At 34.0% G+C, this 14,065-nt stretch overlaps 1 pseudogene; it reads left to right on the top strand.

Annotated features, from left to right (window-relative positions):
• The first annotated feature begins 2,341 nt into the window (after window positions 1-2,341).
• On the top strand, window positions 2,342-10,649 carry LOC141704615 (topless-related protein 4-like; annotated as a pseudogene).
• The last annotated feature ends 3,416 nt before the right edge of the window (window positions 10,650-14,065 follow it).

Raw genomic sequence — 14,065 nt, forward strand, 5'->3', positions numbered from 1 at the left:
AAACATAGCGGCAATAGCGGATCCTAGCCATTCGTTTTTTACTTCAATGGTCCTGATTTGTTGGTTGGATAGGGTCCCTATCCAACTATGGCTGCGGATAAGGACCCATTTTTATTTGTAATCAATTTAATACTATACTCCAACACGATGAAATGCCCAAATATTATATTAAATTATATGAAATTAAATATAAAATAAAATATTTATTCACATATGTACAATTTATACTTTAATGTTAATAATATGTGATATATATCATAAACTCCCACCGTCTCATAGGTTGTTAACATCGTTAGGGGAGTTGTTGAGCAAATTAAATCATTTGACAATTATACCCCTACATAATATGTGTATAATATTTAATTCACCTTGTCATTATTTATTTATTAAATTATCAATTGTTGTATAATTAATATATGCATACATACGTACATAATGTGTGATATATATATAAATATATAAATTAATACAAAGACATACAAACACATGTATATATAATACATACTCGTATATTCTTATTTGTCATCAATCTAATATCGTCATGAAATGGCGAAATATTATATTAAATTCAATGAAATAAAAAATAGAATAAACTATTATACATACATGTACAATTTATAATTCACTATTAATCATTCTATGACATATATTACTCCCACTGTCACATATGTTGTTAACATCGTTGTTAGACATAGAAATTGAAAAAATGAATTATGTTGAAGAAAAATTAGAAAGCGGAGGTAAATTTTGGAGCCATTATAAAAAATAATATGTTATTTTAGGATATATTAACAAATCTTTGGAACATCCCAAAATAGAATGTTATTCGGACGGAGAGTATCATATGTCATTCAGTGAGTAAACTTACAATTACCTATATAGTATGACTCATCAGTCACATTTGTAACACATAAACACATTAAATAATTAAAAAATAAATTATAATTATTATATATTTAGAGTGATTGACATACATAAGACACACAAAATCACTTGCATTTATTTTATTTTCTAAGCATTAACATATTACAAATATCATTTAATTATGAAATGGAAAAAAATGTATACCAACATAATTATTACTTACTGCGAATTCACAATTGCAAACATACCTTAATTACTCATGTCAATATGTATAAACAAATAAATAATTCATTCAGTAGATAACAACATAAATATACGTCAACAATTACGATAAAAACAGTTTCCATTAACAAAATTTAGAGTATACTCGTGCATTACATGGGATATAGAGTTAGTTTAGACTAAAGAGTAAAGACTCGTTACTGAACCTTTTCTAGTACGAGTTTTTCGTCCCTACTTAATTAAATGGACTTTGTTGGGAAAAAAAAAATTGGATTAAGCGAGATGATTTTTAATATAATAAATTAACCATGTGAATGTTTTTTTTTAATTCTAGTTTAATATTCTTAACCAGATTAATAAACCTAAATTTTTTTCACAACCAATTACAAAATCTAAAAGTTTAATGTTTGATTTCAAAGTATATATTATTTTCATCCAGAAATATTAATCGAAAATATTATTATATTTAGCAATAACATAGACCAAAGCCATCTGAACAATGCAAAACCTTGAGAACTGATGAGCACACTTTATTCTTCCTTTAGATAAGCACACTTTGTTTAGTCCAATAATTCAATTACAAACAAGGTCGTATCACATCAGCAGAGCTACATATATCTTTATAAGCAGTCTATCATATCATAAACAAAAAAGATATATCAATTCGCCCTAAATTTCAACCCCTTATCAAAAAGTACTTATACCCCCATCCTCGAAAACAAAGCCCACGCGCATCAACCAAAAACAAACCACAGGCACGCTATCCATTCGCCGCGTGCAACCACAAGTCAATTACTGACACCTGCGTCGGATCCACGTTGATTTCATTTACGTCTTGAACACACGCGCTATATATCACGTGATAAACTCACAAGTTTCTCATTCCGTGAGCTCTCTCCATTGATAGCTCTGTATGAATACATATGCCCCCTATATATATCTACTATCTCTCTCCTTGACTCTCCTTACAATTCTCGGCGAGAGTAAAACAATACAAAAAACAAAATATAAATTATAGGTAATTATAGTGATAAAAACGAGTTGCGTCTTCATCGGTGCACTACGTTCCCTATATATTCTCGTCCCGATCTCCACTGGTATGTATATATATGTGTATCCATATGTCTGATTACAATTAATTACGTGTGTTTGTTTTGTTTGATGTATGTATATGTGTATAGATGTATATGAAACCCTAATTGAGTTTGAAATTGAGAATAAAAAGTGGATCTGCAGGTAATAGAGGAGGGCAGATATGTCTTCATTGAGCAGAGCTGTTTTTCTCATACTGCAGTTCTTAGATGAGGAGAAATTTAAGGACACTGTTCATAGGTATGTGGTTTCTGTTTTTGTTTTCCGATTTCGTATATACAGGGTCGTGTTTTATGGAGAACAGTATTCATGTGTGAACTCGTGATAGCAATTGTTTTGCACTTTTCGAGTTTTCTGTGTGCATTTTCTGTTTTTTTTTAAAAAAAAATTAGAGAATATTCATGTAACTGCTTTTCAGCTGAGCACGAATTTGTATAAAAGTTTTCAGCTGAGCGCGAGGCTGAATATGTAAATTGTTGATTTTGTTTATGGTGCTGTTTTCAGCTGAGCGCTAGGCTGGACATGTTTATATTTGATTTTTTGATTATGGTGTTTATTTGTGTATTGGCAGGGGGTTTTGTTTCTGGTGTTTTAGTTTTGAGATTGTTTTTTTGTGATGTTTGGTATTGGTGTTTTTGTTTATGGTGTGAAGGTTGGAGAAGGAATCAGGGTTTTATTTAATATGAAGTATTTTGAAGATACGGTTACAAATGGAGAGTGGGATGAGGTCGAAAAATATCTGTCTGGGTTTACCAAGGTTGATGATAATCGATACTCTATGAAAATATTCTTTGAGATTCGGAAACAGAAATATCTTGAAAGCTTTGGATAAGTAAGTTTTTGTGTTCAATTACTGTGTCTATTTGTTGGGGGTTTTAGAATGCTGATGGATGTTATTTGTTGTGTTTTCATTTGATCCAGGCCTGACTATGGGAAAGCGGTGGAAGTTCTCAGGAAGGATTTGAAAGTCTTTTCTACCTTTAATGATGAACTTTTTAAGGAAATTACTCTGCTCTTGACATTGCCAAATTTTAGGTATATTGGCTAATATGTCGTTTTTCTATCATTTCTGAATGGATAATTGGCGGAATCAAAATGTTGTTAGTGGAAAGTTCTGTTGAACTGTTGAAGTGATATTGGTAGATACAATATTTTTTTTTTTGATGCTGTTAACTTTCTCATTTTCTATTCTGATTGATCGCTTAGATCTATAATAATCTTATTTGCTAGTAAGGGGCTAAAGAGAAAGTGTTGTTCTTTTCAAATCATATAGTATAAATTAATTTGTTGATCTCTTCTTTTCATCTATTTAATGCCACTATATCAGGCAGTATATGTTTGCCAAGATCTTGGAGGGCATGCTAAGCGTCTCTATATCAAAAACTGGATGTGAAAACCAGTGGTTGTGGATAAATATATTATGACCTTTTATTTAGATTTTATTGAAATTTAATCAATAATTAATTTCTAGGGAGAATGAACAACTTTCGAAATATGGAGATACTAATCAAGCAAGGTTATAATGCTTGGGGAGCTTAAAAAGTTGATCGAGGCAAATCCACTTTTTCGAGATAAGCTTCAATTTCCCAGCTTGAAAAACTCAAGGTTGCGGACGTTGATCAATCAGAGGTAATTATTATTATTACTGTCTGTTGTGGATATCTCAAACATTCCATCACCTCCATGTTTCCATTTTCAGCTTGAATTGGCAGCATCAGCTCTGCAAGAATCCAAAGTCTAACCCTGATATTAAAACCCTATTTGTGGACCATTCATGCGGACAAGCAAATGGTGCCCGGGTTCCCTCTCCAGTTACCAATCAGCTTATGGGTTCCATGCCTAAAGTGGGGGTTCCCGCCTCTAGGTGCTCATGGTGTAAGTTCACAAGAGACTGTCTCATAGTTAGGAATTCCCACTCAATAAGAAATTCGGATTTATGATTATTATATGTTCAACATGTGACCACTTCTTCTTTTTACTTTTTAGCCATTCCAGGCTTCACCTGCATCTATCACTGCCTCTCTTGGGGGATGGATGGCTAACCCATCCACCATGCCGCATCAGGGGATTCCTGGAGGTCCAATAGGATTAAGTGCTCCTAATAATGCTGGTAATCTTATTTACTCAACACAATTATGTAACTAATATGCGGCAGTACTTCTTATGTTCTCACTCAACTAAACTAGTCAACATCAGTGACCGTATTAGTTAATTATGGTTATCTATAATGATGTAATAACCCATTTGCCCCACACTGTGAAGTACTTCGAGAGCTCAGTGGTGTATATGTCAAGCTTATGACCTACTGTACTGATACACTATACATTGATTCAAGTTTTTTTTTGGAAACCACATTGATTCAAGTTGCATGACCACCTTTTAAAATAATCAGAAACAAACATTTCGAACCGCCTAATTTTTTTAATATTTGATGTTCAAATAGTACAATACATATGATCTGATTTTCGCAGATAAATTGTAGACCATATCATTTGTGTTACTTTGGATTGGTATCAATATGTCAGAATCATATTGACGGAAAATCTAAAACCAGTATTTATATGAAATATATATACATATAATAGTTGCACACCGTTCATAGCGAAGGAATTGACTGATTCTTGATGATGCTTCTGTTGAAAGTCTTCATCCTGGGCTTCACCACTTCAATATCATGTCTCTGAGTTCCTGGGAGGATTTCTTATCATTGATATAAGGACTTGACTCGGTGTCTTTTAAGTTAAAGGATTATTTGTTAGTACCTACCAGGAACAGATCTACGTTATGGGTGATGGGGGCACTTGTGCCTATTGATTTTTATGCAGCATATGTTGCTTATATGCTATTAACACATTATGAGGTTTGTCCCCATGGATAAGGCTTGTAACATTAAATCAAGGGACCGTGGTTGGAATCCTAGTTATTTATTATCTGTTATTATTTGTGTTTTTCTCTTAAGTAAATATCTTTAAATTGTAAAAACCATTGGGTTTTTTTCGAATCAAGCTGTGCTAAAACCTTTATTGATGCCAGACTGTGGCTGTGTTACCCTTTTCTTTAACTATTTGCTTGTCTAGCATAGTCGCAGCATAGTTTATTTATATTGTTTGCCAGTCATGTTTATTCTAGCTTACTACTTCTCAGCCAAGTATTGCATCCTTACTCTCAATACTTCGTGATAGCATTTCCTTACTCGCAATAATTTTTGATAGCATCTATGCTGAAGCGTCCTAGGACCCCTACTACTAATCCAGCAATGGATTATCATACTGCAGATTCTGAACATGCACTGAAGAGAGCAGCTAGACCTTTTGGGTTAATGGATGAGGTACTGTCCACTCCAATTTGCTCTCAGTTGGTCCTCTTCATTATAATATTTTCACTATGTGCCAGATCTTACAAGTTTCTCTGGACTCTTTTGGGTAAAGATATAGTATTATCACACCATTTTGTTTTTCATATTGTTACTTTTATTTATTTGTTCAAGTTACCATAGATATTATTTGACTGGCAATTGGTTTTATTGGAAACTTTGATTTTGCAAACTGTAGTTTTCTGTCTTTCGCATGGACTATTAGTAATATGAAATGTTTAGCCTGATCCTTTCCACCTTAGACTTCACAGGGCAACAATCTTCCTATCAATATTTTGCCCGTCACGTATCCCAGCCAGACTCATCCTCACAATTCATATTCATCCGATGACTTGCCAAAGACAGTTCTTGCCAATTTGAATCAAGGTTCTGTGGTCAGAAGCATGGATTTCCATCCGGTGGAACAAACTCTTCTCTTGGTAAGCTCTTACTGAGATATAGCATTATTAGCTTCTACCTAAACTGTGGAATGAAAGAACTATCTTATATCTCTAATTTTTGCATGTCAGTTGGGACGAACATAGGTGATATTTCAGTGTGGGAAGTAGGTAGCAGGGACAGACTTGCTTTTAAGAATTTTAAAGTATTGGACCTTGGGGCATGTTCAGGGACTGCAAGTAAACAATTGTACCCATAATTATGCTAAGGTATGATGTGTCTTGCTCCTACAACTAATTATCGAATTGTTTCCTTTCTCATTGTACAGGCATCGCTAGCAAATGAGTATACTGCCTCGGTCAACCGGGTGATGTGGAGTCCTGATGGAACATTATTTGGTACATTTCAGATTTTTTTTAATTGTTTCTAATATATGTTTCACTAAATGGATGTTTCCAATTCAAATAAATTCTTCCAAACTGAATGACACTTCCTTAATCATCAAATTATCTAAAACTTTCCATCTATGTGTATGCTTTAGATCGTTGACTCTCTCTCTCTCTCTCTCTCTCTCTCTCTCTCTCTCTCACTCTCACTCTCACTCACTCTCTCTCTCTCTCTCTCTCTCTCTCTCTATATATATATATATATATATTATATGTAACAATGAAAAGTTGATTTGTTGGTGTATATGTTTATCAGATTAGTCGTTCAATTATGTATATTCTATTCTCTGATTCAGGTGTTGCATACTCTAAGCACATCGTGCATATTTATACTTTTCATGGGGGTGACGATTTGCGGAACCGCTTAGAGGTTTGTACTATGTATTGAACTTGAAACAACCATGTAGTTGTATATCCTATCTGGGGTTATAATTTGTTTAGTTTATTATTTTGTTTAACTATTTTAATTATCAATCTCCAGATAGATGCTCATGTTGGCAATGTCAGTGATCTTGCCTTTTCACATCCAAATAAACAACTGTGCATTATAACTTGCGGGGAGGACAAGGCTATCAGGGTTTGTTTTGTTACCATATACATCGCACAAAAGGATATGGTCATGGTTGTAGTATTAAGAGCTTAGAAATATGCAGGTATGGGATGTTGCAACTGGAGCTAAGCAGTACAGTTTTGAGGGTCACGAGGCACCTGTTATTCTGTATGCCCGCATCAAGGAAAACATTCAGGTACCTAATTATTGATAACGCGCCTTCTTTTTATTACAAGTATATAAAGTAAAAGAATATAGTTGGGAATTGGGAAGTAAAGGCAGTTTATGCGACTTGAAGTATATATATCTTTATATAAAGCAGAAACTACATATCATCTTACTAATCTTAATTTAGAACATTACATTTAATTAACTGTTTTAATTCTTGTGCCAGTTCATTTTTTCAACATCTGTTGATGGGAAGATTAAGGCCTGGCTTTATGACAATATGGGTTCTCGAGTTGATTATGATGCACCAGGACAATCTTGTACTAGAATGGCCTATAGTGCTGACGGTACAAGGTACAAGATGCTTTCATATATCTTTGTCTTCTTTGTTTCCATATATCTGTAGCTGGTGGCTTAATCTTTTAGATACTTTGTATCATTTTTTTCCTGCGCAAATTGCAGACTTTTTTCATGCGGGACTAGTAAAGATGGAGAATCCCATATTGTTGAATGGAATGAAAGTGAAGGTGCCGTCAAGCGAAGTTATGTTGGTCTTGGAAAGCGATCTATGGTGTTGTTCAATTTGATACGACGAAGAACAGGTTCTTGGTCGCTGGGGATGAGTTTGTTATCAAGTTTTGGGACATTGATAATGTTAACCTCTTGACAACTATTGACGCAGATGGTGGATTGCCGGTAATAACAAAATGACTTGTTGAATCCATATACTGAATTTTTCTTTACGTTACTTATACTTTTTTCCACCTGTTGCTTTCTCTTAGGCTTCACCATGCATCCGATTTAGCAAAGAAGGCATACTTTTGGCTGTTTCAACAAGTGAGAATGGTGTGAAAATATTAGGGAATGCTGAAGGTCTTCGTCTTGTTCGTGCGGTAGACAATAGGGCACCTGATCCTTCTAGGGTTTCTGGGATTGTTGCAAAGGTAAATTACCAACCTATACAGAAATTTATTGAATGGCTCTAAGTTGGTCATGATTATTAACATAAATTGATCATTCGCAGTCGCCTGTTGTTGGAGCATATGGTGCTTCAAGTTGTCTGCTGTAACAAACATTGGTGCTTGGAAAGAGGTGCACCCGTCACAGCCATTGTGCCACTGGTAAGTACAGACATTAGTGTGATCTGGAGAAGGATACTTATCTTTGAATCTATGGTTCTATTTACTAAGTCAATTTTTTTTTTTTATATGTAAATCTACTGCTGCAATTTGTTATATCAATCAATTTTTTGACAGGAGGTTTGACATGGCTACTTTTTTGTATTTTTTTTTACTAATTTAGCTATTTAATCATGTAGAATGGAGATGGTCGATCTTTGCCCGATGTAAATCCCAGAATAACTGATGAAATGGAGAATTCGAAGGTTTGGAAGCTGGCAGAAATCAATGAACACGCTCAACTTCATTCGCTGAGACTGCCTGACATTCTATTATCCGTACGAGTATGTATCTGTTAGTTGTGCATAACATTATGATTTTTTTGATATTATTGACATATGTACTGTACAGTTGAGGTTACTATCATATTATTTTTCCGATATGATTTGAAGAACTGCTAAGGTGGGTTATTGCACTATTTAATTTATAGTTTTAAGTGTAAGGGCATTCACTGCATACAGTTGTATACATCCTCTCCAACAATGTAATAGTTGTTGAACAGTAGACTAAATTCTCTGTGACTGATATCGTACTGGGGTTCCTGTTCTTTAGTGCAATGCTTATGGTTATTTTGTCCTATCAGATTTCCAGGTTAATTTATACAAATTCAGGAGCGGCCATATTGGCGTTAGCATGTAATGCTGTACACAAACTTTGGAAATGGCAGAGAAATGAACGGAACCCGAGTGGAAAGGTACTTTTTTGGCTCTTAAGCTCTGATACAGTAATTATCTATCCTTGTCTCATCAATATCCTTCTATTTGCAGGCAACTACAATGTTCCACCACAATTATGGCAGCCTTCTAGTGGCATATTAATGACCAACGATATCAGTGAAACAAAACCGGAAGATGCCCTCCCGTGTTTTGCTCTTTCGAAAAATGATTCTTATGTCATGTCTGCCTCGGGAGGAAAGATTTCTCTGTTTAACATGATGACATTCAAGGTAACTAATTCCACAGTTTACAGTTGGTCTCTGTCAATTTGATTTTTGTATTTTCTGTTTTCGTAAATTTATTAATTTGTTGTGACATTTTTAATTCACTTTCTCTGTGCAGACTATGACGACATTTATGCCCCCGCCTCCTGCTGCAACTTTCTTGCCTTCCATCCACAAGACAACAATATTATTGCAATTGGCATGGAGGACTCTTCAATACAAATATACAACGTTCGGGTTGATGAGGTCTTTGCCAGTACTGACACCTAATACTTTGTACCTGAATTAAGTGAATATTGTTTCTTCGTAGTCTATAACTATTCATTTACATAGGTGAAAAGCAAGTTAAAAGGTCACCAGAAGGGGTTACTGGCCTTGCCTTTTCCAAGGTTCTAATATACTTGTATCATCAGGAGCCGATGCTCAGGTATTTCTGTGGTCATTAATATGATCAACATCTTTGCCACATGTAGAAGATGTTATATGCTTATGTCGAATGTCTCTAGATGTGTTATAGTCATTTTCATACTCGTTTCAGATTTGTGTTTGGAGCATGGACGAGGGAGAAGCAAGCTAGTAAATTTGTGCAGATTCCTGCTGGTCGAGCACCAAACCCTCTTGGGCAGACCCGTGTACAGTTTCACCAAGACCAAAAGCATGTGGGTTGTCCATGAAACTCAGTTAGCGATTTACGAGGCACCAAAGCTTGAATGCATTAAACAGGTTTGCAAATATTAAGTTTACTCCAACATCTGATGTCGTCGTTTCTAAGTTGAGTTAAGTTTGAATTTGTCAAATTCCAACCTTTTTTTTATCAGTGGCTTCCCAGAGATTTAAGTGGCTCAATTACTGATGCTACATATTCATGCGATAGCCAGTCCATATATGCGACTCTGGAAGATGGAAGCATTAATGTTTTTACTGCCACAGCACTCAGTCTGAGGTGTTGGATTAGCCCCGCTGCTTATTTACCTGCAATCCTAGGTATGTGCGCTAAACACCAAAAATATAAAAAATTATTTAAGAGGTAATGTGATCAATGATTTCCCTCGTAACTTTTGCCACTATTACACAGCGTGAGGGCATATCCGCTTGTCATCACAGCACATCCTAATGATCCGAATCAGTTCGCTTTGGGACTTAGTGATGGTGGCGTTCATGTTCTTGAACCCCTGGAATCAGAGGAAGGTGGGGTACCGTGCCTCCTAGTGAAAATGGTGCAGGCCCTAGCACGAACCCTGCCTTGGCAAGTTCGTAGCAAACTCCCATCAAGGTGAACTGTATATAACTTCAAATGCTCCCAAAGACTGTTGCAGAGGAGATATAGTTAGGAACAGAATGTTGTAGGACAGAGCTCTGAATGCGGCGTAGTGTTGAATATAGAATATGTTGCAGGCCGTGGGCCTGGAGAAGTCTCTCCTTGCCAGATCTACATTAGTATAATGAAAAGGCCAAAAAGAGAATAACTTCGAACTGATGGAGGAAAACTTAAAATACTTGATGCTCATCACAGATGATATAATTTACAGTTTCTAGTATCTCGAAGTACGAATATTTAAATTTTATGATTCCCATTTTACATGTTTTGAGATCTTGGACCAATTAGCAATTTATCATGCTGAATATGGGTTTTTTAAGGTTAGCAATTTATCATGCTGAATATGGGTTTTTTTAAGGTAGTATAGGTGTTTATGTTAAAGGGGCGTTTTGATAATGGTTGAAAATCAGAATAAGAAATGATAATCAAGGATAGAGAATGAAATGATGTGGAATCCCATTTGCATCTCATATACCAAAATTACTAATTTAGATATTATTAAATTGGTATTGATTTAAAATTCTGATTCTCGTTGACTTAACTCATAATCATGAACTAAATGGTCAAATAAAATAAAATTTGTAGGCATTCATAAATAAATTAAATTTATTTTCATATTATTATTCTCTGTTTTTTTTATTTGTCATTTGATTATTGCACACATTTCAATGTATCTTGACTAGTTGGAAATATTATTTAATTTTTTTTATGAATTAAAATATAAGTTATCTACTTTTATTATAAAAGAAAGTTAAAAACGATAATTTCTAACTAACCGCTCAAAACACAATATGTGTAAAAGTCAAAGTGACAAATAAAAAATAAAGGGAGTAATTATATCTACGGGACTGAAAAACTGAAGTAACTTTAAAAATTGTTGAAAGTCGTAAATATTAAATTATAATTATAATTAAATTTCTCCACGTTGAAAACATGGTTATAACTAACAGAAAGCAGTAGCCTCGTAGAATAAAGAAAGTTTGTTTTTTTTTTTTACAAATAGGAATTATCCTTAGGATCTGTTTTAAGATATTTTTAGTGTAAACTAGAATCGACCCCACAACTAACATAATTTCACCGGAATAGTTCCGGATCAATTAAGCATAAATTTTGAAAATACTAAAAAATTAAAAAAACAATTTAAATATGATATATCACATTAATAGTTGGCAACCTCTTAATAATAATATGAGACACCGTGCATATGTGCCTACAAATCGAAATTAGTCTATTTTATGCCACGTTATTTTATAAAAAAATTAAGAAATATTATTTGGGGTACCTAACATTACTCATAAATTTTTAAACCTTAAATATTACATCATGGGTTAATAATAGACAAGTAAACTTACTCCGTGTCTCATTCATTCGTATTGTTTTCCTTTTTGAGATTAACTCAATCATCTCATATTAGTTGTCACATTTCTTTTATAAAAGTTAAATCGATCAATTTTTGACCAAAATTTACATATTATTCTTAATTATTTTTTATGTTCAATTATAAATTATTAATAAACTTCTGTCAATTTAAGTCAATTTGACCGACACAAATCCAAAGTGAGAATTAAAATGAGATGGAGGGAGTATCATTTAATTCTATAATTTGAAAAATTATCGAAAATAATAAAGTTCTAATTAAAAATAAACTAAATCCACTACTTTTTATATTACATTTTTTTATTCACTTTTTTTATTTTTTTTCATAAAATTACATAATTATTTAACCTTTATGTCCATTTCATTCGTATAGAAATCAGCTGAACGACTAAAAGAAGTAACTCAGTAGTGGTGAGTCGGTGACTGTCCATCTTATTTCATGGGGTCATCTGGCCTGTACAGAACTAATGTAATTGGGAAGGGGATTGAGCACAAATTTTAATGAAGAAAGAGAAACTAGCAATAAATAATAGTAAGAGTTAACCTTTGTTTTTTAATATCAATCCAATTTTAACGTTTTGGGCTGCTCAGCGAAATTTGAGGCCGAACTAATTAATTTTATCCAGTTTAAATTTAAATTAAGTTCATTTCATTATGGCACATTCACAAATGGGGCTGCACTTGCACTCAATTCTATTTTCACCCCACAAATAGATCGGACCTGATTTATCGTTTAAAGATTTGGAACCGACCCGAATATAACCATTTTATTCCCGGTTCATAAAATAAAAAAAAATTGATTTTCAGTCGGAAACCGATCCAAACCTGAAAAATTTCCGTCCGGACTTGAATGGATCTGAATTTATAAATAAATTATTTTAAATATACTTAATGTCTTAAAATGTCATATATAAAATTAAACATTTACACATATCAAAAAGGGTTCATTTTTCAATTATCAAAGCAGTTATATTATTCAACATGACAGTATTCTTCAGCATGGCAGTTATTTCCAGTTATTTGAGAAATGTTAAATGTATTTGATATTAGAAAAATTCTATTTTGAGAAATATAGGGGGATTACGACAATGAACCAATGAACGAAGTTTTTACGGTAAGTCCCATGTGATGAAAACCATGGGCTGAGGTATTGTATCATTATTTATCGTTGCCGCGTATTTACTTTTATGGATCATTGTTTACCTAGAACACACATATTTGTGCACACACACAAGCCGAAGGTCTTTTGAGGAAACAGTCTCTTTATTCTTTGGAACGAGGGTAAGTCTGCGTACGATATACCCTCCCCGGACACTGTCATAGGCGATATTATTGGGTACGATTGATTGATTGATTGATTGATTGATTGATATTTTAATAATCCAATTTGATAATAAATTAATATAATGGAACAGATTGATACAATACTCTAAATTAATAAATTTCGTATTTCATATAATAAAACATTGATATTTATATATTTAAAATTAAGCCCGCGGGGGTTGGCTTAGTTGGTTTAAAGGAGGGGATAACTATCCTCTTGATCATAGGTTTGAATCCTACTGGAGGAGCTTAGTTGGTTAAAGAGGGGATAACTATCCTCTTGATCATAGGTTCGAATCCCACTAGAGGAGACATTTATGATTATGCCTCATGAGCCAGAACTTGTCGATTAAATGCAGTTTACTTTGGTTCATGTGGTTTGCAGGCTATTGCGTGAGCTCGTAGAGTTTACCCAGTGCACACCCGAAGGGTAGCGGCTGCGGGTTATTTACGATAAAAAATAATTAATATTTTCTTTTAAAATAATAAATTATGTATTTAATTTTAAAATTTATTGTCTTAAGAAGTAACATAACCTTTTCATGTATATATATTTGAAAGGAAAAAAAATAAAATTGTATAAAGTAAAATTTTATATAAATATTAAATAAAATGGTCCATATTGGCCTGATCCTATTTTAATCTGAATTTTTTTGATCTCGTCCAATCTTAGAGATGCACAAAAAGTCTGGTCCCGAAAAATCTGGCCCGGCCCGATCCAGTCAAAGCCCGGCCCGGTCCCGACCCAGTCAAAGTCCGGCCCCGTCCCGACCCAGGCTTAGGGTCTCGACGGGCCCTATATTTTCAGGCAAAGCGCAGCCCGGTTAAAAGCTCGG

The sequence above is a fragment of the Apium graveolens genome, unplaced genomic scaffold, assembly GCF_009905375.1.
Source record: "Apium graveolens cultivar Ventura unplaced genomic scaffold, ASM990537v1 ctg8054, whole genome shotgun sequence".
Classification (NCBI taxonomy): Eukaryota; Viridiplantae; Streptophyta; class Magnoliopsida; order Apiales; family Apiaceae; genus Apium; species Apium graveolens.